The 21320-nt window shown below is 39.4% G+C and overlaps 1 protein-coding gene across 2 annotated transcripts in view; it reads right to left on the bottom strand.

Annotated features, from left to right (window-relative positions):
* The window catches only part of S1PR2 (sphingosine-1-phosphate receptor 2), a 64272-nt gene that overhangs the window by 12188 nt on the left and 30764 nt on the right, over nt 1-21320 (bottom strand). Inside the window, exon 2 of one of the 2 annotated variants that reach the window (XM_070935214.1) lies at nt 11316-11436. The gene's annotated coding sequence lies outside the window, so the exon portion shown is untranslated. Of the gene's footprint in view, nt 1-11315; nt 11437-21320 lie in introns of those variants that run through there. The other variant, XM_070935216.1, reaches the window with a different exon arrangement.

The raw sequence follows: 21320 nt of genomic DNA on the forward strand, positions 1-21320 counted from the left end.
CCACTGGTCCGGTCCCTCGGCGTCTTTGGGATGGCACTGCGGGCCATCTCTGCAGCCTATTGCAGGCTGGATGCAACCCACAGGCCGCATGTTTGACACATCTACTCTAGTGTTATTTAAATGTATGTTGTTGATGTATGGGAAAAGCCAGCTTTAATTCTATTAAAAATTGTTTTTCTATAAATGCCAGATGTATTGCTCCCTACCATACTCTAATCATCTTTATCCTTTGGAAGAAGTTATCTTGCATTAATCCCAATCTTGTGCCTAAATCCCACTGAATTTGATGGGCATTACATGAACAGTGTTACATATAGAGGAGAATATTTGTAGCTCAGGGTTAAAATGAGGGGCCCTAGATGCACTCTGAGCTTGGTTGTTTTCTTGCAGATATTTCATTACCCAAATTTGGTAACATCATCAGTGCACAGTACCCTAGTATGGGGAATGAAATGTTTGCAAGAAAACAACCAAGCTCAGAGAGCACCAAGGATCCCTCATCAACAGTAGTGCTATAACAATTCGATTCATTAAAAAAAAATCCCTATATCTAGAAATTTCTATAGATATAAAGGTTACTATCATGGAACTTGATCTTGTAGTCAGGTTCCATCAAATTTAGCAAGTTTTCTGACTGACAGTTATCAAGAAAATTTGTGAACATAAGAATGGCTTCTCTCCAAATCTTAGTAATTAAAAAAGACATTTGGCTGAAGCTTCAAATTGATAAAGAATACGAACTAACAAATACATATTAAAAATAAAGTAAAAAAACAAGATAAAACATTACAAATGGTAGTGGATTATTCAGTGGTTAATCAAAGTCTGCCTAATTTTATAGGCAGTATAACAAATGTTAGCTATGTTCAAAGAAACTGAATCATACTCATCTGCTAACAACTATACACACACACACACAAAAAAAATCAGAATTTCCACGGTGTTTTACCAGATAAGGAATTATAAGGCTGGTCACTAAGTCTTTATAGATGGTACAATATAGCAGGACCTGAGTTGATTGACCACAAAGACAGAGATTTAGCTCACAGGGTTTTTTTTTTGTAACGGCCCTCAAAAACTGAAGCAGGAAGAGCACTGAAGTATGCTAATATTCCTCTGGCAAAGTGAAAAGACTGAATTATAGCTGTTTTTTTGAGCATTTTATATAATACAGTTTTAGAGTGGACTGATTGGTGGACATATGGAAAACCATGACCAAATAATTAATTAGAGCACTTTTTAAAAGTAGAGCATAATAGTAAATACATCCACATCATATATTATTTTAAATACAAGTATATATATATATATTTTCCACTGTGCAAAACATCTCTAAACTTCAGAATTCTGGCTCAAGAATGATTAAATTACTTAAACAAGAACTCTGATCCTAAATATAATGAAAGTAAAGTATCTTGAAAAGTATTTTCTCTTTTCTTTTTTTTACCATGTTTGACAATTTTTTAAGTTCAAATATTTTAAATACTTTGCTATTACCCTTAGCCAGCATTGCCAATTGTGAGAAATATTGCTAATAAATTTCTCCCAATTTTTAAAGTTTTAATACGATTATATATCATAGGAAACAATGTGTTATTATGCTAAATACTTCACCATGATAAATTATCTAATTTTAATTTCTTATAAAATAAAATCTTATTCAGAAATATTACTAATAAATGATATTCCAATTACTCCCAAAATATTTGTCAGAATCATTCTTCAATTTGAAAACATATGCCAGATTTATAGAACTTGAGCAAAAGTGAGCAAAAGTGAGGGATGCTGGGGTTTGTAGTATTATTTATTTTATTTGCATCCCACCTTTTCTTCTTCTCCCTCCCCACTCCCCACAATTCTTTGAGGAAGGTAGGATTGCAAGGAGTAAATTACCCAAAGTCACCCAGGGAGCTCCCACAGCTGAGGGCAGACTTCAGCCAAGTTTCCCTGCTCCTAATCCAGGGGTCTCCAACCTTGGTAACTTTAAGCCTTTAAGAGTTGAAGTCCTCCAGGCTTAAAGTTGCCAAGGTTGGAGACCCCTGTCCTAGTCCAACCTCTTATTCACTATACCACACTGTTTTTGAAATGTATTTATGTTACATCTGGAAAGCTACAGGTTTTCCATTACTGCCTTAAAGTAATCAAATTTCAAGTGCCCCAATTTACTGTGCCAGAGAATAATAAAACTGCAAGTGAACTGCTTGGACTTAAAATGTCTTTTTAAACTTCAGTGACTTTTTAAATCTATGTACAGGCATACTAATGCATATGCAGAAAAACACACACAGAGGATACACAAAATGTGCTAAGCAGAAATGTGATTTTGTTTTGAATTAGTATGCTATGTGGAACCCAGGTTCTGTAGTTTATTAATCATGGTTTATAGTTCAGAGGATTCTAGGGCTTGTTTAATAAATAACTGATGGCATAATGCAATATGTGTGCCATGTATAAAAGGCCCGAGATTTTTAATTTTAGGATACATACAGCGATGTATTAAGACATAAATGGTGGCTCTGTGATGGACGTGCATTTATTGCAATTAATCAAAATGTATCATTGGACTCAATTTAGGGAAAAAAAATTAGCAATTCAGATGAAGCCAGCTGGTTATAGCTTTTATTGGCCAGATCAGGAAATTCACCTTTCCTCCCAAACGAGTACTGCAACTCCTTCCCTTTTTCCCTCCCACGGCATAATTTAGTAATAAACGCAAGTAAGTATTGGGACATACTGTGCAAGAAACTGAAAATTGAAGGACCAATTTAACCAGAGGCATGTGATCAACGCATAAGACAATGAAATCAACATTTTACAATGTGATGGTGATTAATGGGGAGGGGGTAAAAACATACAGTTCACTTCTAATTTTAGGTACGGATGAACTTCCCCCCTTTTCAGTGAACTTTTGCATCAACAAGATGATTTTGGCAGGTGCACAACATAGCCTGATAAAATTCCACTGTATAAAAACTCAAATGTTTCAGTTCCCTCCCTCTTTTTTCAGATTGTAAACATTGATTAGATTCTGCACTGATTATACTTTAACTTGATTGCCTATCCGACATCTTTTGCTATCAACTTTGTAGCGGAGAACATCAGTACAGTACTTGATTTGACCTTAGCCTAATGCAGCTGATTATATACAATATATTATCAGTAAGGTGAAGGCCATTGTATGAGAGGATAGAAGAAAGGAATACATTAAAGGGTGTATGAAGAGCAGTGTATGCAATTATTACGTTTACTATGTATAAAAATCTATTCCCACCTGCCCCCCCCATTTCCTTAGATGGTGCACATCTCAGCCAGTAACTCTCCACAGCTATGATGTCATAGCTGGGACTTCGTTCTACCAGCAGTTACAAGAATGAGAGAGAAGAAATGACTTCTGATCATGTTGGTCTATTGGTTTTGACAGATTGTTGTATAGTCTTAGTATTGCATATTTCTCTCCCAAGGGACCAGCTTTAAAACTTCAGATTAAAGTGTTGTTAGGTTAAGTCAATCACAGGGCTTATCCACACTGCACTCTTAAGCTGCTTCTGTCCTGCTCTTGTCAGATTGATTCTAAAATGGCTTAAGACATTTCTAGAAAGTCTTTTCTAGACTTTAGCAATAACTTGCAAGGGACTCAGTCTGGACAATAGACAATCACATCCTCCCACTGGACAGTGTCCCAACTGAGGTGTTCTCTGTGCAATTATGAGTCTTCCTGGAGATGTATACTTTTATGTTTGTGTGTAAATGCATGCAGAAGTGTTTGTATGTGCGCACACACACTGTGTACGTATAGTTAATAATGCAAAATTAAATTGAATTTATATATATTGTACAGAAGTGAATTTATATAACACGAAAATACAATGATCAGCTTTAAAATATATTTTTTTCCATACAGCCTTGTTGGCCTCTCATGACTTCTCGAGCTACTCTATTTAAAAAACACAGGGAAAAAACAAAGGACAAGAAAAATAATTATAACGCACAGACATTTCTGCTGGGTTTTCAACTAGGAAACTTAGAAGGCAACTCTTTCAGTGCAGTTCTATTAAAGCATGGTTGGCAAAGGTACCTCTAGAAAATATTAGAGGCCATGTTAACCATAGATTTAACTGATTGCACTCATTGTATTAAACTCATTGGTTGAGTACAGAGCAACATTGTTCTTCTCGCCCTCCAAAATTGGTTGTTGGCCTATTCAAGCTATGGGGCAAATGGGCTGTGTGCAGTGGTGAAATTAATTTTTTTTTTCTGTGGGCATGGCTTGGTGGGCATGGTATGGCTTGGTGGGCGTGGCAGGGGAAGGATACTGCAAAGTCTCCATTCCCACCCCACTCTGGGACCAGCCAGAGGTGGTATTTGCCGGTTCTCCGAACTACTCAAAATTTCTACTACCAGTTCTCCAGAACCTGCTGGATTTTACCCCTAATTGTGTGGATAAACCCACGTCTTCAAAATAAATCTGTAAGCATTAACTCTATAAATAACATATTATCACCTTTTTATATTTCAGCCACAGGATTCCCTGCAACATCAATTCCCTAAAGAGAGAGAGAGGGAAGAGAAACCAACTCTTGACCAAATGTCTGTGGTGATTCTTAATCATCCAGGTCATAGCTCTCTCAAAGTTGCTTTTTCAAAAGGCAACTGGGCTGTTTTTCCTTGTCTTTTGAAAAAAAAGCACCTTTCAGACAACTCTTGCCCAATTCATAGAAATATCCTTGCTTTGTGAACTGGAAAGTATTATTGTTGGCCACAGAAAAGTAGCTTTCTCCAAATTTGGGTTAGTATGACACAACATTGATGTCCCGAGGTTCTCTAACATCAGAAAAACAGAAGAGCCATAGGTGTTCCATATTTGGATAGCCATCCAAAGTGCTTCCAGCTTTGCTTTGTTTATAGATCCAACTGACTCCAATTCTGCCATTTCTTACAGCTGCCAAGAGCTTGCTTGGCTTATCTTCATCTACCCAAAGAGAAAATACTACTCTGTTCTAGCTGTTGTGGCCCACCAGCGGCCTGCGCGGATCATGGCTGATCCTGACGAGGAGGAGGCTGGTGTGGTGTCGTGCCAGCAGCCTGCGCTCGTGTCGGACAGCGAGGAGGCTGAAGAGGATGTGGTGCCAGAGGCAGAGACTCAGCCAGGGCCTTCAGAACCTCCAGAGGCTCCTTCAAGTGGAGATAGCGAAGTGGAGGAGTCTCTCCTCAATGCTCGAGCACGCAGAGCTGCCAAAAGGCAGGAGTGGCTACTCAGGAGGAGGAGGTCTCCTCGAGAGTAAGGCTTGAGGATAATTGGCCACTCCCTTAACCTATTTAAGTCACATGCCGTTAGTAAATTTCTTGCTAGAAACAATTTGTAATTTTCATCAGAGCATTTTTGGAAAAGTCTTATCGTATCTTGTTTTCTGGGCTGGTTGCCAACCTTTGCCGTACTTTGGTTTATTCTTGCTACTAAATAAATTTGATAAGGACTGTTGGTGTGTGTCAATATCCTCAGGAATCCGGAGCTGGGCAGAACACTAGCAGAGACTTGTGCCTGCACATATATACACCCACGCATGCACGCAAATACTTCCACAAACACTCAATTTCATAATTTTGGGAACCTCCTCACTCAGTTTCTGAGAATCTCCAGGGGCAACTAGTTTACTTTGCATGCTTCAGCTCAGTGCATGGAGCAGGCTTGCAACCCTGGAAGGGAGAAACATCTTCAAATCAACAGATTATACACAGTATAATTTGAGTATTTATGTCTGGTAGAATTTTTAAAGAAGTTGACAATATTTTTAATTGTTTATTTTAACCAAACTGAGTTTATGTGGGTAAGAATAGGCTTTGCATTTGGATTTTATGCATTGATAAAATAAAATACTTAGGTCTAGTTTAAAGGAGCAAGAGCAAGTGAGTTGCAAGTTCTTCCATGTAGCCAGTAGCCTTGCTATTTCTATTCTTTGAAGAAACATTGTGCTACCATGCAAATATTCTTGCAGCTGCACTCCATCTCCCCACTGAGCCAACCAATGCACTGAAGCTTCCATACCTCTCTGCTGACATCCCTGGACAATGAGCGTAGCAAAAGCAGTGCCCAGGGGCATTTGATTTAACTTCTTCCTTACTCTGTTTGCTTTTCATGATAAAGAGGAAAAGGTTGGGGAGTTATCATCCGGCCATTCTCTGAGGGAGCAGCAAAAGATGCCCTCAGAGTGACTGAAGAGGATGGTAAGGTGGCTATAGGACAGACCTGGGCATTTTACAATGTCCAGGCCACATCCTGCTCTTTGGTTGTCCCTGTTTGGCCTATGTGAGGTCAATCGGATATTAGAAATCAAATGTAAATAGGTTTATGATATGTGTACTAGTATAACTACATTGCTTTTATTTTGAAGACTGCACTTTTGTTGGTTCAATATATATAAGAGAGCGAAAAAGAGAGAGGGAGGGAGGGAGGGAGGGAGGGAGAGAGAGAGAGAGAGAGAGAAATAATATTGAGCTGTGTCTTGTAGGAACCCGAGTTCTGTGACTTTGTGGAAATAAGAAAAATGAGCAAGAATATAGCAATAGGCAAAAATCCATCTTATCAAGAAACTCAGTTTTTATATAATAGCAACTACAGGAGAAACCAGTTTGTACCTCCTATGGCTGAAGATATATTCCAATTGAGTGGGCAATGCCTACTGAAATCTCCAAAGCCAGAGGGATAGCTACAAAGGGCCAGAGTAGTAAAACAGGAATCACATAAATGTTCTCAGGCTGCATCATATAGGACGGTCACAGAATCCAGATTTTCAGGATTTAAAAAAGAAAACCCACAACTGAACCCAAACAGGTTTTTAATTATATATATGAAACACTCAGAATTCAGAAAATAGCTTTTCATAAACATCTGATATTCAGAGGCTATTATTCTGGCATAAATGGCCAATGAAAATCACATGCAACCTTTCAGAACCTGAGTAAATTTCCTCAAGCAGCTCACAGGAGTCACTGTGCTAGCTACCCTGAGATACATAGCAAGGCAGTCTTGTAGCCTCTAGAATTATCTCTGTAGAACAGATTCAAATCTGATTTAAAGGGTGCATTTAGAATTGGAAACTTTCCTACCCTTGGGCAGCGCCAGTCTGTCCTGTGCTAAATAAACACAAGAAATGCTTGAATTTAGGAGTTCAGTATTTTGTACTTAAGTTAGCAATGCCTGCTCTATATTACTTTACTGTGATGCAGAGCAGGCGTCAATGAAAAGCAAGATCTGAGTTGCAGAAGCTGGTGAGGCTTGGACACTGGCTGCCCATCCCATAAAATTGGCAGAAGGCCAGGAGTCCCAATGGAATTCCCAAGAAGGTCAAGGGAGGCTGAAGGGAACTCCCAGTGTGCCTTCTTGCTTCTTACAATTTCGGACCATCAGTCAACATCTCGTCTTCAAATCAGAATCTAACCCAAAAGAAGGCAATCCTGAATTTAAGACTCCAGCCCCCAAAACCAGGAAGAGAAGGCAGAAAAAAACATCACCAGCCTCTATTACTATAGCCAGTACGTCTAAAGACAATCTTCTCCTTTTATACAGATAAATTATCAGAGAAACAAAATATTATTTTCAGGTAAGTGAAGTATTGTTCTGCGTGAAACATTTCATAACAAAGTTGCTCTTGGCTTCTAGCATGCAATGGCACATTTCACAACTTCATTTCAATAGGGGCTACAGGGGAAGGAATGTCCATGGGCTTCACTCATGTAAGTTCTGGCCTTGAGTTCACTCTTCCAAGGCAAGAAAGACGGACAAGGTCTCTCTAACCTTGCTCTTTCCTAGAGAGGACATATGAGGAACAGTTCAGCCAGCCTCACCATTAGGAGGTTACTCATTGCAAGTGTCATAAAAGGGCCACCAATTGCCTGTTGTTCATCATTTAATTAGTATTATATTTTGATATGCTGGCCTATGACCATGATAAAGATTTGATTTGATGTTCAGTGAAGGAGAGGACTTTAAATTTTAAGCTTCAAATTAACTCAAGTTTTAAGCAACCTAACTATGGGAATAGGCCATTGCCTGTTCCGTCCCAGTCTGTCCATCCTGAAGTGACCACACGAGTTAGCCAGCCACTCAGCAGAGGCCAAAGGCTCCTCATTATCTGCCAGCTGCCAGAAATCATTTTGGCATTTTTCTTTTCACGTGCACCTCAGTTTCTTGCTCCACGTTGCCCATACATTTGGCTTGCGGAAGTCAGCCAGCCGCCACATTAACTAGAAAACAAAGATGTCTTACTGGAAAAAGGCGGCTTTATGAAAACATGTTGCTGCTCCATGGGGGGAGAGGACTGTTGAGTCCCTCCAGGCTGAATGGCACTCTGCTCATAAAGAATGCTCTCCTTTCAACAGGCGCATGCTGGCTCCGATAAAGCCATGAAGGATATTAGCTCTTCCAGAGTTCTTTAGGCAGAATTGTCTTGTGAATGAGAGGTTTTGTTTGAAAAGAGTGCAAGACTGGTCTACAAAGCACTCCATTGTTTAGAACTGGAGCCTTATGAGTTCAGCATGCCTACTGATTCTTCCTTTTACTCAGGAAACAAGAAAGGAAAATAAGTAAATGAGCCAAGCATCACAAGGCAAACCCAGGGCTCATGACTTTAAGTTCGCTTCAAAGGAGCCATATGAGCAAAAAAGGGGGCCAGGAAAAAATTGATTAAGGGTGGTGAATACTTCCCTTCACTGTCACTTTTCCAGGTCATATTCTTCCAACCATTTTAGCTCATTCTTCCACAAGCTGGATGCCAAAATTATCAATAAGTGTTAACTGGGTGAAAAACAACATAGGGAAGGGTTTTGAATGGGTGAGTCAATGACTCCTCCTTCCCCAGTATATGCTTTTGAAGTTTAGAATAAAACATCCAAATCAGGCAATCGTATGTCAGATTTTTTTTTTAAAAAAATGCCAAGAACTAAACCCAACTGCTTTCCTCTCTGTTTGCTTTTTTAAAAACAACCTAGAGTTTGTTTAGGAACAAGAGAAAGGCTTTCCTGAGTGAAAGTGTTCAAGTGCTTGCAGCTTTTTCCAATTTACTCATATTTTCAGGAGTTACCATAATACACTGGAACCGGTCAATATTATTGCTGTTTTGCAGGCTAGAGGGTACAGGAGTGGGTGTTGGGGTGTAGACTGAAGCTGACACAATGTGTTTTTCTAAAGTAACTGAATGAGTTTATGACTGGCAGGTTTTTAAAGGAAGGAGTTGTCAGATCACGCAATGCACCTTATCATTTCTTTATAAACATCTATGCAATGTGAGTCACAAAAGGCCTGAGTAAGAACTTGATCACTGAACAATGGAAAATGAATAAATTCTTCTTGTTCCTGCCATACCTACTGTATTTTCTATAAAGTCTAGCCAAAAGTAATAGGTTCTCAAGTTTCACTCATGGATAAATAAGCCTTATCATCCAAAGATGCTAATGAGTTAACAGTCACAGACCATCATAGAGAGAAGAAAACAACCAAATATCAAGAGCTACAAAAGTGGAGTGGCACAGCCACTAAATTGCAACTTAAGGATGTTAAGTTTTGAATCACCATTTCTTACCGATATTATCCTATTTATCTCTTGCTCAGTGCTTTTATCTAGTTTAGTTCTGCTTCAGATGAGACTTTCTGACTTTCGCATAGAAAGCTGTTCCTCTATAGTTGCTTCAGAGATGAGAATACAAAGGAGATCTTGTTCAAACCCTCCCAAGACTCAAGCCCATTCTATCTGGAAACTGATTATATATACAGAGAAAGAAGCCCCGTTATTTCCTTGTCTTCACCCCAAACACTTTTTCCATTCCAGATTAGACCATGCCCAACTACACATGTAGACATCTGCACATACATATACCATGCCTCCTGCGGGGCATTGGGGTTGATACAAATTAGATCACCACCTCCTCTCTAAATCAGATTAAAAACAGGAACAGAAACCCAACTGGGAGTGATAAAGCTATACAGAAGGATAAGATGTGTGGATAGAAGTGGGAAGAGAAGATGAAGAAGCTTAATAGTAGCATCTGATAAAATAACACACCTTTCTGGATTGTATTTAGCTTGAGGTGTACTGTACAGTATGTCAGTTTGAGGTGTTCTTGGGCTTTGCATGGAATGTCAAAGGCTTCACTAAAGTACTCAGGGATGGAATCCAAAGTTAGTTTGATTTGGGGCAGGGAGGGGGATAAAAGGAAGAAATTAAAGTCTTAAGCCTCTGAAAGACTTATTTTGCATTTTAACCTCCATCAAGTCACCATACTTTAAATGGACCAACATTTGGAGCCGAGATCATTTTAGGGAACCTGTTCTTGGGGTTGCAAGAGGTAGAGCTGAGTTATTTGAGGCCCATAAGATGCATTTTGCACCCTGAATAGCCAATAGGATCAGCCATTCTCTCCTTACTTTTTCACTAATATGAATATGAATTTTGCTGTGCAAAAACAGCAATGTCTTCTACTAAAAATAGACCATTATGGCTTTCTAGATACTTTTTACAACAAAATGTAATGGCAATTTTATATGCACACATCATTTGGGTACATATGATGATGAATTAACATTTTTAAAATCAAGTGTAAAAAAAGTGAGTAACAAAATGAGGAGGAGGAGGGAAGAAACTGAATGTTAAAATGCATTCCTGAAACAGGGAGCATCAGAAAAAATACAATATAAAACAGGGAGCATTGGAAAAAATACTGTATTAGGAAGAACAGAAGACACTAAGGCTCTAAGAAACAAATAAAAAACAAAGAGCTGCAAGAAAGTTCTTTTATCACCAGCCTTTGGCAATTTAAAAACCCTGAAGTTGGTGTGGGGGAGGCATTACCTTTTGAGGGGTATATAGATGCATATTCTTTCACCATTGGCCACCACTTCACCACCATTTCGCAGGTTTCCAAGCTCTGACAACTTGCCAAAGTGTCATCGTACACTGAGGAAGAATGCCTGCCCAAAGGAGTGTAAATGATCTTCAGCTCACTAAAAGTTATCCCCCGTTTGACTGAAACAGCAAAAATGCTTCAGGAAAATAAGTATGCTTTGTTCACTCCTTCATACTAGCAAAATAGGTAAGTGGGTGTGTGCGGCTATTTTCCATGCTCCTTCCTTTGAAGTTTTGGCAGGGGATCATCTGCTGTTTCCATAGCACATAAAGAGAAAGAGCCTAACATAAGCACCTTGTCTCCAGGAATGAATGCCACATGGCAACGGCTTTATTGGAACCACATTTTCCAAATATTTCCAATGCCCTTATCTAAGCCCTTGGAACTGCAGACTGATGCAGCGAGAAGCTATTACTTACATACTTTTGAGCAGGAGGCAGCTCCATTCTCCACACCCATGTTTGTCGTCTCCTAGAAGCGGTGCATTGCAGACGCAGGTACTCATCAGGATTGAGGTCCAAAAGAACAAGCCCGTTGTGCCTATGGAGACACCCACAAGTAGGGAATACCTTGATTCAATGGTAGGATTATTCTTTTTCTTTGCTGTAGTAGCTGAATAGAGCCACACATATTTTGGTGGCAATTCACTAAAAGTGCACAAAGCAGACCAGATCTATAATTCATTTAAAGCTTTAGTAGAAGGTAAACAAAAGCCCAGATTCCCTTTTTGTCAGAGTTTACATCAAGTATCACAGTAAGTCCCGACACTCAGCCTTGTATTCAGGATCCTGCTTATAGTTGAAGCTTCACAGACATGAATGGGGTAGGTCATACATCAGGCCAATATACATATATGTGGCATGCTATAGTAAAATTTCCACAATGATTAAAAAATAATAAAAACACAGTGCCCAATACATCCAAGACAATCATTATAAAACCTAATCATAAAAAAATAGGTAGCCAAAGGCCCTCCAGGAAATCTGTCTTTAAAAGCTTCCAGAAGGGCATTGAATAGGAGGCCAGTCTTATCATTTTAAGAGGGAGGCTGTTCTATAGCATAGGCACCATGATGGAGAGCCTCTGCTTTCTGATCTTAGCTCTCAGCACTTCACAAAAACAGGGTACTACAAGTAACCTTTTCCAGGATGACCTCCTCAAATGCATCTGGCTGGGGTAGTTGTTCCTGACAGCTTTCTGGTTCATTGATCTAATACTGTAATCCAATATGTACCTCATATACCAAGATGGGGTATGGAGACGCATTCCAGGCCTAGAAGCTGCCAACAAAATGCCACAGGATTGGCACCCATCTCTTTAGACAGTCTAAGGGAAGAAATCTAGTCTCCATCATCAATGGAAAGGGGTGATATTGATGATAGTTAACAGGCCTTTGCATGGTCCAATTGATCCTTCATAAATAACTTGGAGAAAATGAGGTCTCTGGAATGGGAGAAGGCCTGAAAGTATTTCCAGCAGGAGTAGGCGGTAATTATAGATGGCTAAACAAATGACATCTAAGTAGATGTATGAACTGAGTTATTGTTATAAGCAAACTGAACAAGAGTTAAAAGATTGAGCCAACTATCTTTCTGTACATAGCAAAGAAGGTACTGTTTAAAGATGCATTCATACTCTCTGTTTTTCAGTGTGATTGAGGGAGAGATCAGGTAGAATCTCAATACAACAAAGGAAGTTAGACAAAATCTGTTGCTCATAGATAGGTAACCCTGGGATATCTGCAGCAGCACTGTGGTCTGCAAAGAAGCAGAGGAGGTAGAGCAGTAAAGGCATAACAAGTGTGCAAGAAGAAATATGCTAAATGTAAGTGAAACACTTTCTTAGCGAATTGAATCAAGATTAAGAACGAATTTTCAAAAATAGGAAAAGCTTAAAATATACTTTACATCCCTGATACTGCAGGGTTCAAAGAAAACAAAATAAATTCAACACTAGCTGGACCTAATCCAATTTATTTCAAGAAAATGCAATGGTCCAAATAGTCCAAACCATGCCTTAAATGAAAGGCACATTTTTTGAGTTGAAACTGGACAGCAAGTCATAACTGCAACACTCCAAATATTCTCAGTACAGAGGACAAAACCTTTGGTATAAAATGAGCAAGTTGTCCAAATGCACAATACAACAATTGCCAAAATTCATAAAAATGTAATTCAAAAACCTTAAGAAGGCTAACAGGCTGCATGCCAATCTAAACAGAATTACTGTACTATATATTTGCATTTCCCATAATAAGAATCAAATGCAGTTAAGTCTTGTTGCTTGTCTTTAATGTAGATTAGATTGTAAGATCCCTAACATCCAAGCTATTAAAAACATGTGCCTTCTGCAGCCATTCCAGTAGTTGGGAAGGTGGTAACAGTTATAGATTTCAAGAGTCAATAATTATGGATTCTCTATATGTGTTCTGACCTAGGCTTCCTGATACAATAAAAGCATACAATGAATGAGTCCCAAAAACCCTCTTTTTATTTCAACGGCTGTGAATTCTGCTCATTTAGAGCCTGTTCATTTCCAATCTGTTCATTCACAGAGGAGTCCCAAATAATTGTAAAGAGTCCGACAGAAGTCTGCCACAGTTCTTCTGATAAGGCTGATAAACACCCACCTTTATCTTCCTTAACAGGCTGCCAAGACCTAATTGGCAATTAACTTTGCAAAGCCACACGGAACAGAGTCAACATAGAGCTGCAGTCTTGAAACCGGCCAGCACGAAAAACAGTTGCTCCCTGCAAAGGACTCATGTCCCTTTGCTCCTCCTTTATGTCTTATGGGAGGGGCCAATCATCTCCAAACCTTAATCCCGAGTCGTCCCTTTCATTTTAACTGTTCTTGCTGTTGTGACCCAGGTACTTGTGATCCAAGTAAGTAGTAGGAAAATCAGTCAGTGAAAAAACAAACAAACTTTATTCGAACAGCTGAGAATTACTTCATTCCCAGTGTCGTTCAACTAAATTAAAGCAAATTCCTCTCAACACAAATTCCTCAGTCCTATCGCAAACCTTGATCCAATTAGGCAAACTGCCAAAGGCCTTTCTTGGCAAATGTTCAGAAGTCACAGATACAAAAATAAATACAAGACGTAGACTAAGAAGAAGACAAAGCTACCAACATTGTTTTCCAGCAAAGCCCAAACGCCGTTGCTGGTCTGTTTTAAGCCTTATGGTAGGGGCCAATCATCTCTTGGCCTTACTCCCAAGTTGTCCTCTTTGCTTGAGCTGCTCTTGTCTTCTGGCAGCTCTTCTCATGTATGCATTAGGAACAGGCTCCTCCTGTTCCTCTGCCTCACCCCAATCAGACTCTGGAGGCTCTAGAATCTGAACCTCACTCCCCGATGGCCCTGGCCCCATCTCTGCCTCTGACGCAGAGCCCTCATCCGGGCCTTCCCCAGCCTCCAGGACTGGCCGATGTTCTTCTTCAGCCTCATCACTGTCTGACTCCGCTGCCAGCTCCGCAGGCTGCTGGTGGACCACAACACTTGCCTTCTGGCAGCTCTGCGTATGCGCGCACTGGGAACAGGCTCCCCCTGTTCTTCTGCCTCGCTGATGTCCAACTCTGGAGGCTCTGGAGTCCGCACATAACTCCCAGATGGCCCTGACCCCATCTCTACCTCCGATGCAGAGCTCTCGTCTGAGCCTTCCCCAGACTCCAGGACTGGCCTATTTCCTCCCCAGCCTCCTCACTGTCCGACTCTGCTGCCAGCTCCGCAGGCCGCCGGCAGACCACAACAATATGTGGCCCATAGATAGAGGAGCCCTGGTGGGAGAAAAAGGGGGTAGATAAAGCCTTTTGAAAGTTCTCATTTGGTAGGTCAACACTGCATTGAGCATTGGATAATGACATTTTGTGGGAATTTGACCTCCAGAAGGAGTTTGATAGTACAGCCACAGAATTGTGGAAGTGGGCAAGTCTACTGAATTTGTTTCCAAACTGATCAGTATTATCTACCTATTGGGCACACAAGGCAAGAAAAAGTCCCTTCTGCAGAATAGTGAGTGATGATCCCAAAGCTCTATGTGTCTGAACTCTATTTGATTTCTGGGTACCCAGATTTCTAAATGATAGATTCATTTCCTAACCGGACAGATCTGGAGCATCTGGTTACCAAATTCTTTCTTTCTCCACGGTACTTACTTGACAACTTCAGGAGAAAAGGCGATTTCTTAGCATGGCACTTACATGTAAGTGGCCAGATTTTCAACAAATAAATACAGACTTTAGGTCCAGGTAGTCCTCAATTTATGACAATTAGAACTGGAACTTCCATTGCTAAGTGATGCCATTGTTAAGTGACTCATGCCTGACCTTTTTTGCCATGGTTGATAAGTGAACCACTGTTGTTAAGCAAATCCGTCTTCCCACATTGGCTTTGTTTGATGGAAGCCCCCTGGGAAGATCACAAATGGCCATCATGTGACCCAAGGATGCTGCAACCATTGTAAATATGTGCGGATTGCCAAGTGCCCAAATTTTGATTATGAAACCGCTAGGATGCTGTGACAGTCATAAGTGTGAGGACTAGTTGTAAATCACTTTTTTCCAGTCCTGTTGTAACTTCAAATGGTTGTTAAATGAATGATCATAAATTGAGGACTACCTATATGTTAGTTTAACTTTTCTGAAGTAGAGACTGCTACTATTTCACAGCTCTAATGTCTCCAATATGTAGGTGAGGGGATGGAATAAAACAGAAAGTGGTACAGTACTTTCCTTTCCTATCCATATTCTTTCACAAAGCCTTTCACTGATAAACAGTAGAACCCCTGGTCACGACCATAATTCGTTCCATAACTTTGGTCGCAACTTGATTTGGTCATGACCTGAACCTAACCAAAATTAATGCAAAATTAATGCAGCGGCCACATGAGGTCTGTTGTTTGGCGCTTACAAAAAAATGGTGCGGAAGAGGAAATTGGCTGCGGCCATGTTTGATCGCCACCTGAGTATGTGTTCGTGACCAGATTAAAAAAAATTGTGAATTTTTTGGATATTCCCTTGACTTCCAGCAATGGGAACAGATTTGGTTGAAAAATATGAAATTAACCATGGCCTCCTCATATAAAGAAAACATATATAAAATGGTCTACCGGTGGCATCTCCCCCCGGCGAGATTAGCTAAAATGTTTCCCGGGACATCTGCCTGCTGTTGGAAGTGCGGTTACAGCAATGGAACCTATTTTCACCAATGGTGGACCTGCCCGCAGGCGGTTAAATATTGGAAAAAAATACGGCAATGGATTTTGGAAATTACACAGATTAATTTGGAACTAAGACCTGAGATTTTCCTATTGGGGGCAAAACCTTTGAATATTAAATCAGATATATGGTTCTTGTTGATTCACATTATCACTGCAGCAAGATTAGCGTATGCGCAGGAGTGGAAAAATCAATACTTACCGATAGATTTGAAAATAATATATAAAATTAATGAGTGTGCGGAATCAGATAGATTAACTAGATTGATCAATGGTAAAAAAGATTCAGAATTTTATAACAGTTGGAAAGTATGGTACGATTGGGTCCAGAAAAGGTGGGATAGAATAGATATATGATGATGTATATATATATGGTGGCAAATATGTATGTATAAAGGAATGATTTTATACTTATGGACAATGTAATCATATTATACCATGGTGGCAGGATTGTATATTTTATTTGTGAAAAAAAAAAAAAAAAAAAAATTGTGAATTTTTTGGTCGGAACCCGATTTGGTCGTGGTCAGAAGCGTTCGTAATCAGAGGTTCTACTGTATAAGCAGACACGGATTAACGCAAAGGCTTCAAAGTTATTGAAAAATGAGTTTGCCTCATATTTCATTTTACAGGTAGTCCTTGACTTACAGTCATTCGTTTAGTGACTGTTTGAAGGTACAATGGCACTGAAAAAAGTGGCTTGCGACCATTTTTTACATTTACCATTATTGCAGCATCCTCATGGTCATGTGATCAAAATTTGGGCACTTGACAACTGCATGTTTTTATGACAGTTGCACTGTCCTGGGGCGATGTGATCACCATTTGAAACCTTCCCAGCCAACTTCTGAAATGCAAAGTCAGTGGGGGAAGCTAGATTTGCTTAATGAATGCATGATTCTGTAGTGATCTGCTTAAGAACTACGGCAAACAAAGACTGTAAAATGGGGCAAAACTTACTTAACAACTGCCTTGCTTAGCAACAGAAATTTTGGGATGAGTTGTAGCAGTAAATCAAAGACTAACTCTACATTTGAGTTCAGATATTAGGGCAATATTGGTGACTTGATCGATGGTTAATGAGGTTTGAGGAAGCTATATATCACAGGCCACCCTTCTATAAGTGATGCGATTATTGGCACCATTCTCAATTTCCACATCAGACTTAGCAATAAATGTTACCCAGGACACCTGAGGAATTGTCTTTTTCCAAATCTCTCTACCTGTCCAACTAGATCAAGCAGAATGGGCATGCTGTAGATCCCTTCAGCTGGCGGAGACCGGAAGGTGAGCCTTTTCTACAGTGGCCCCTGCTCTATGGAACATCCTCCCTTTGGAGATCAGAATGGCCCCACCCCTCTTAGCCTTTCATAAGGCCCTACAAACCTAGGTGGGCTCCCATGACTGGGCTGCTGAATGTGTTTTGAGCCCCGTTTCTTGGCTGTATTGCTAACTGTATCTCGGCTGCTATATATATTTAATCTGGGTTTTTTTAGTGTTTTTACTGTTTTAAAATGTTTGTAATATTTTGAATTGTAATATAGTTTTTGAATTGTAAGCTGCCCAGAGTCATTGACTGATATAGGTGGTTGTAGAAATTGAATTAAACAGTCCATACTACAGAAAGTCAATCCTGTGTTCAAGAATTTTCTTATAGCAGAAGCTTCCTGTAAAACATGTCCAGGTAAATTGCTATATTGCAGACATGAAAATCATATCTCTGTGTATATTGTAGAACAATGTACACACATCTCTCATGTGTGTGTGTGTATGAAATATATGTATTTCATGTACATATTAAAAGAGCCGTGGTGGCGCAGAGGTTAGAGTGCAGTACTGCAGGCTACTTCTGCTGATCACCAGCTGACAGCAGTTTAGCAGATAGAATCTCACCAGGCTCAAGGTTGTCTCAGCCTTCCATCCTTCCGAGGTGGGTAAAATGAGGACCCAGATTGTTGAGGGAGATATGCTGACACTGTAAACCACTTACAAAGGGCTGTAAAGCACTGTAAAGCAGTATATAAATCTAAGTACTATTGCTATATTAATACTGTAGTTCATGACTTCATCATTCAATTGACATGTACTGGCAGACTGATATTCCATACAAGCCTGTAAGATGCATTATTTGTGTGATGATGCCATAATAAACATGTCAACATTTATTCCTTTTCACAGACTTTAGCTAGGATAGGATTAGTTGATGCATTTGTTTTACTTTGAGGAGTGATTCATCTTTGGGGATTTAAAAAAATTAAAAAGATTTTCAATTTCTGATATGACAACAACAGTCTTTATTTACAAAATGTCTGCTTATTTTAAGAAGAGGGTTTTTTTTTTAAAGGCAGTGATACTTGTGTTCCTTTCAAATGTGCAATAGTTCTCTAAGAAGTCACTCACCCAAGTTTACCCTGCTTCAGAATAGAACTGTAACCAGACAACACACTGCCTATATGGATTTTGAATATGTTGCTCTTTTTTATTTATATTAATAAATAGATTTTTTAAAACAATTTTTTAGAATAGAACTTTTAAATTGTTAATTACTTAAGATATCATGAAAAAATCCTGCTTATTACAACTGAAATACTAGAACAATTACAATGAGGGCTAACACAAGACTAGGGTTTTCAAATTGTACTCCATGGAACCCTAGGTTTTCCCAAAAATTTGATAGGCAATTTGATGAAAGACTAAGGGGGAAAATCACTCAGATGAAGCCAATTTTCTATTACAGCACTGGAGCTTTGTTTCTTAATCAGAGATTTTGTCATCTTTTTTTTAAATAACAGGTCCCAAACCTCTGCACTAGACCTCATTTCCTGTTTTTATTCAGCCTTTTTGTTAAAGTTTTGCTTTTGCTGACGGAAGAAGTGTAAAAGCATCAAATAATTATCAGATGCCAGTTGAACAGCAGTAAATATTTACATATAGGAAACAGGTCATTGAATAGGTCTACGCAGTGGTACCCACAGAGGGTCAAAAGTGAAGATGGCACAGGACTTTGATTGCATTGCTGTGCCCACCTCTTCACTTTTTTGATCCACATTTCCCATGGATGTTGCTGGGTTTACTCCGCCTTCAACGTAAGAAAGGCATGTTCTCTTGACATTAACCTCAAGGATTCTGAGATTATTGTAGGCTGGGAAACAGAGAGGGAGAGATGGGTTATCTACATTGTGGCTATACTGTAGGTTACACTATACTGTAGGTTTCTTAAAGTGTGGTCTGAGGACCCCTGGGATTCCCCCCAAGACCCTCTGAGTGGTCTGCAAAATCAGAATTATTTGCCAGATATTGAACAGATTTGCAAACGTTTAAAAGAATGTCACTCTTCATTGCTTTCTCTAAATGTAGTCATTAAAATGTAGTCATTAAAATGTTGTCATGAAAAACATTATATTTATATTAATATCTAATGGGTTTAATGTCATTTTTACATGGTTCAATACATATTCTACAAATGCATCAACTTTAATTTTTAATACAGTAAATATTGATAAATACTGTACAATCCACACAAATAAACATTCTTTTGGAGTCCTCCACAATTATTAAATTTGGGAAGGAGGCCCGAGAGCAAAATGTTTAAGAAATGCTGCTATAGATGAACTAATCGCCAAATCCATAGTTCATTTTCATAACTGCTATGCTTCTTTGGCTCTTAAAGCTGCCAAAAACTGAAGGATTGCAAAAGGAAAAAACTCTCATATAGATAGTATTTAAGAATAATAGTGTCTCTAGCCCAATCTATTGGAAAATGAAAAATAAAATAAAAATAGAACACAACAGTAGAAATTAGAATGCTCTATAATCATTTGTCTGAGCAGGGTGTTGGACTAGAAAACTTCCAAGGTCCCTTCCAACTCTATTCTGTTAGTTAAAGGCAGCTTTGGAAAAATAAAGCAATTTTGAATTCAGTTAATCAACAGCTGTATAACTGAAGTAGAATTTGCTTGTGCAAATATCAGTCTATTAAGGGAGCATCAGTTTAAAATCTGCAGCATCAAGTACAGCAGATCCTGAAACTAAAATATCAAAATAAAAAAAAACAACTAACAAAAAGCCTCCAGGAAATTTTGTGTTTGAAGCAAAGGCTGCCAAAACTGCTGTTTTTGGAAAGGCATGAATATGAGATGTCTTGCGCCACAAATGAAAGAAAGACTTTGAAGAAGCAAAGGAAGCAACTAATACACTGAATAAATTTATATACTCAGAAAAAGGGTTACATATGAAAAGCAAACTGTTTTACTGGGAGTGAAGGAGAAAACACAAACCTGTGAGTTTGAAGGTTATACAGATTGATTATTACAATACAGTATAAGATAAAATATGACAGAATCTAAGCAAGGTTACAAAGAGAACTCCAGTTCATTTATTTCGCTCCGTACATGATTAGATTTGTATGAGAAAAGTAGAGATCAACATACAGAACCCATTAATTCAGATCCTTCTGGGCAACCTTCCACAAATGCAAGAAATCACTTCTACACTATACCATAGAGCTTTGCCATATAATTAGAATCCAGGTAAAGGAATGTTAAGGGATGCGGTGGCTCAGTGGCTAAGATGCTGAGCTTGTCGATCGAAAGGTCAGCAGTTCAGCGGTTTGAATCCCTAGTGCCGCGTAATGGGGGTGAGCTCCCGTTACTTGTCCCAGCTTCTGCCAACCTAGCAGTTCAAAAGCACATAAAAATTGCAAGTAGAAAAATGGGGACCAACTTTGGTGGGAAGGTAACAGCGTTCCGTGTGCCTTTGGTGTTTAGTCATGCCGGCCACATGACCATGGAGACATCTTTGGACAGCGCTGGCTCTTCGGCTTTGAAACGGAGATGAGCACCACCTCTTACAGTCGGGAACAACTAGTACATACAGTGTGTGCGAGGGGAACCTTTACCTTTCAAAGGAATGTTCTACACAGTGAAGATCCTTCCCTTCCTTTCCCTTCCCTTCCCTTCCTTCTGCCATCTGACTCCAAAATAACTCTAGGTGCTTCATATCCAATAGAAATAATAAAGACATAATAACATGAAAAACCCACATGTCCAGCCAAACCCAGTCCTTCTTACGACAACATAACCTACAGAGCTCCAAGGTCTACCTCAAGATCTGGCAGAACAGGCAAGTTTTTAAAGTCCTCTAGCACATTATCCAAAGGTAGGGCACAGATCTTTGAGGGATCTCATTCAAAAGGGACTATTCTCCTAC

This window comes from Pituophis catenifer, unplaced genomic scaffold (genome assembly GCF_029215685.1).
Source record: "Pituophis catenifer annectens isolate HBS135680 unplaced genomic scaffold, rPitCat1.0.hap2 SCAF_2, whole genome shotgun sequence".
Taxonomy (NCBI): domain Eukaryota; kingdom Metazoa; phylum Chordata; class Lepidosauria; order Squamata; family Colubridae; genus Pituophis; species Pituophis catenifer.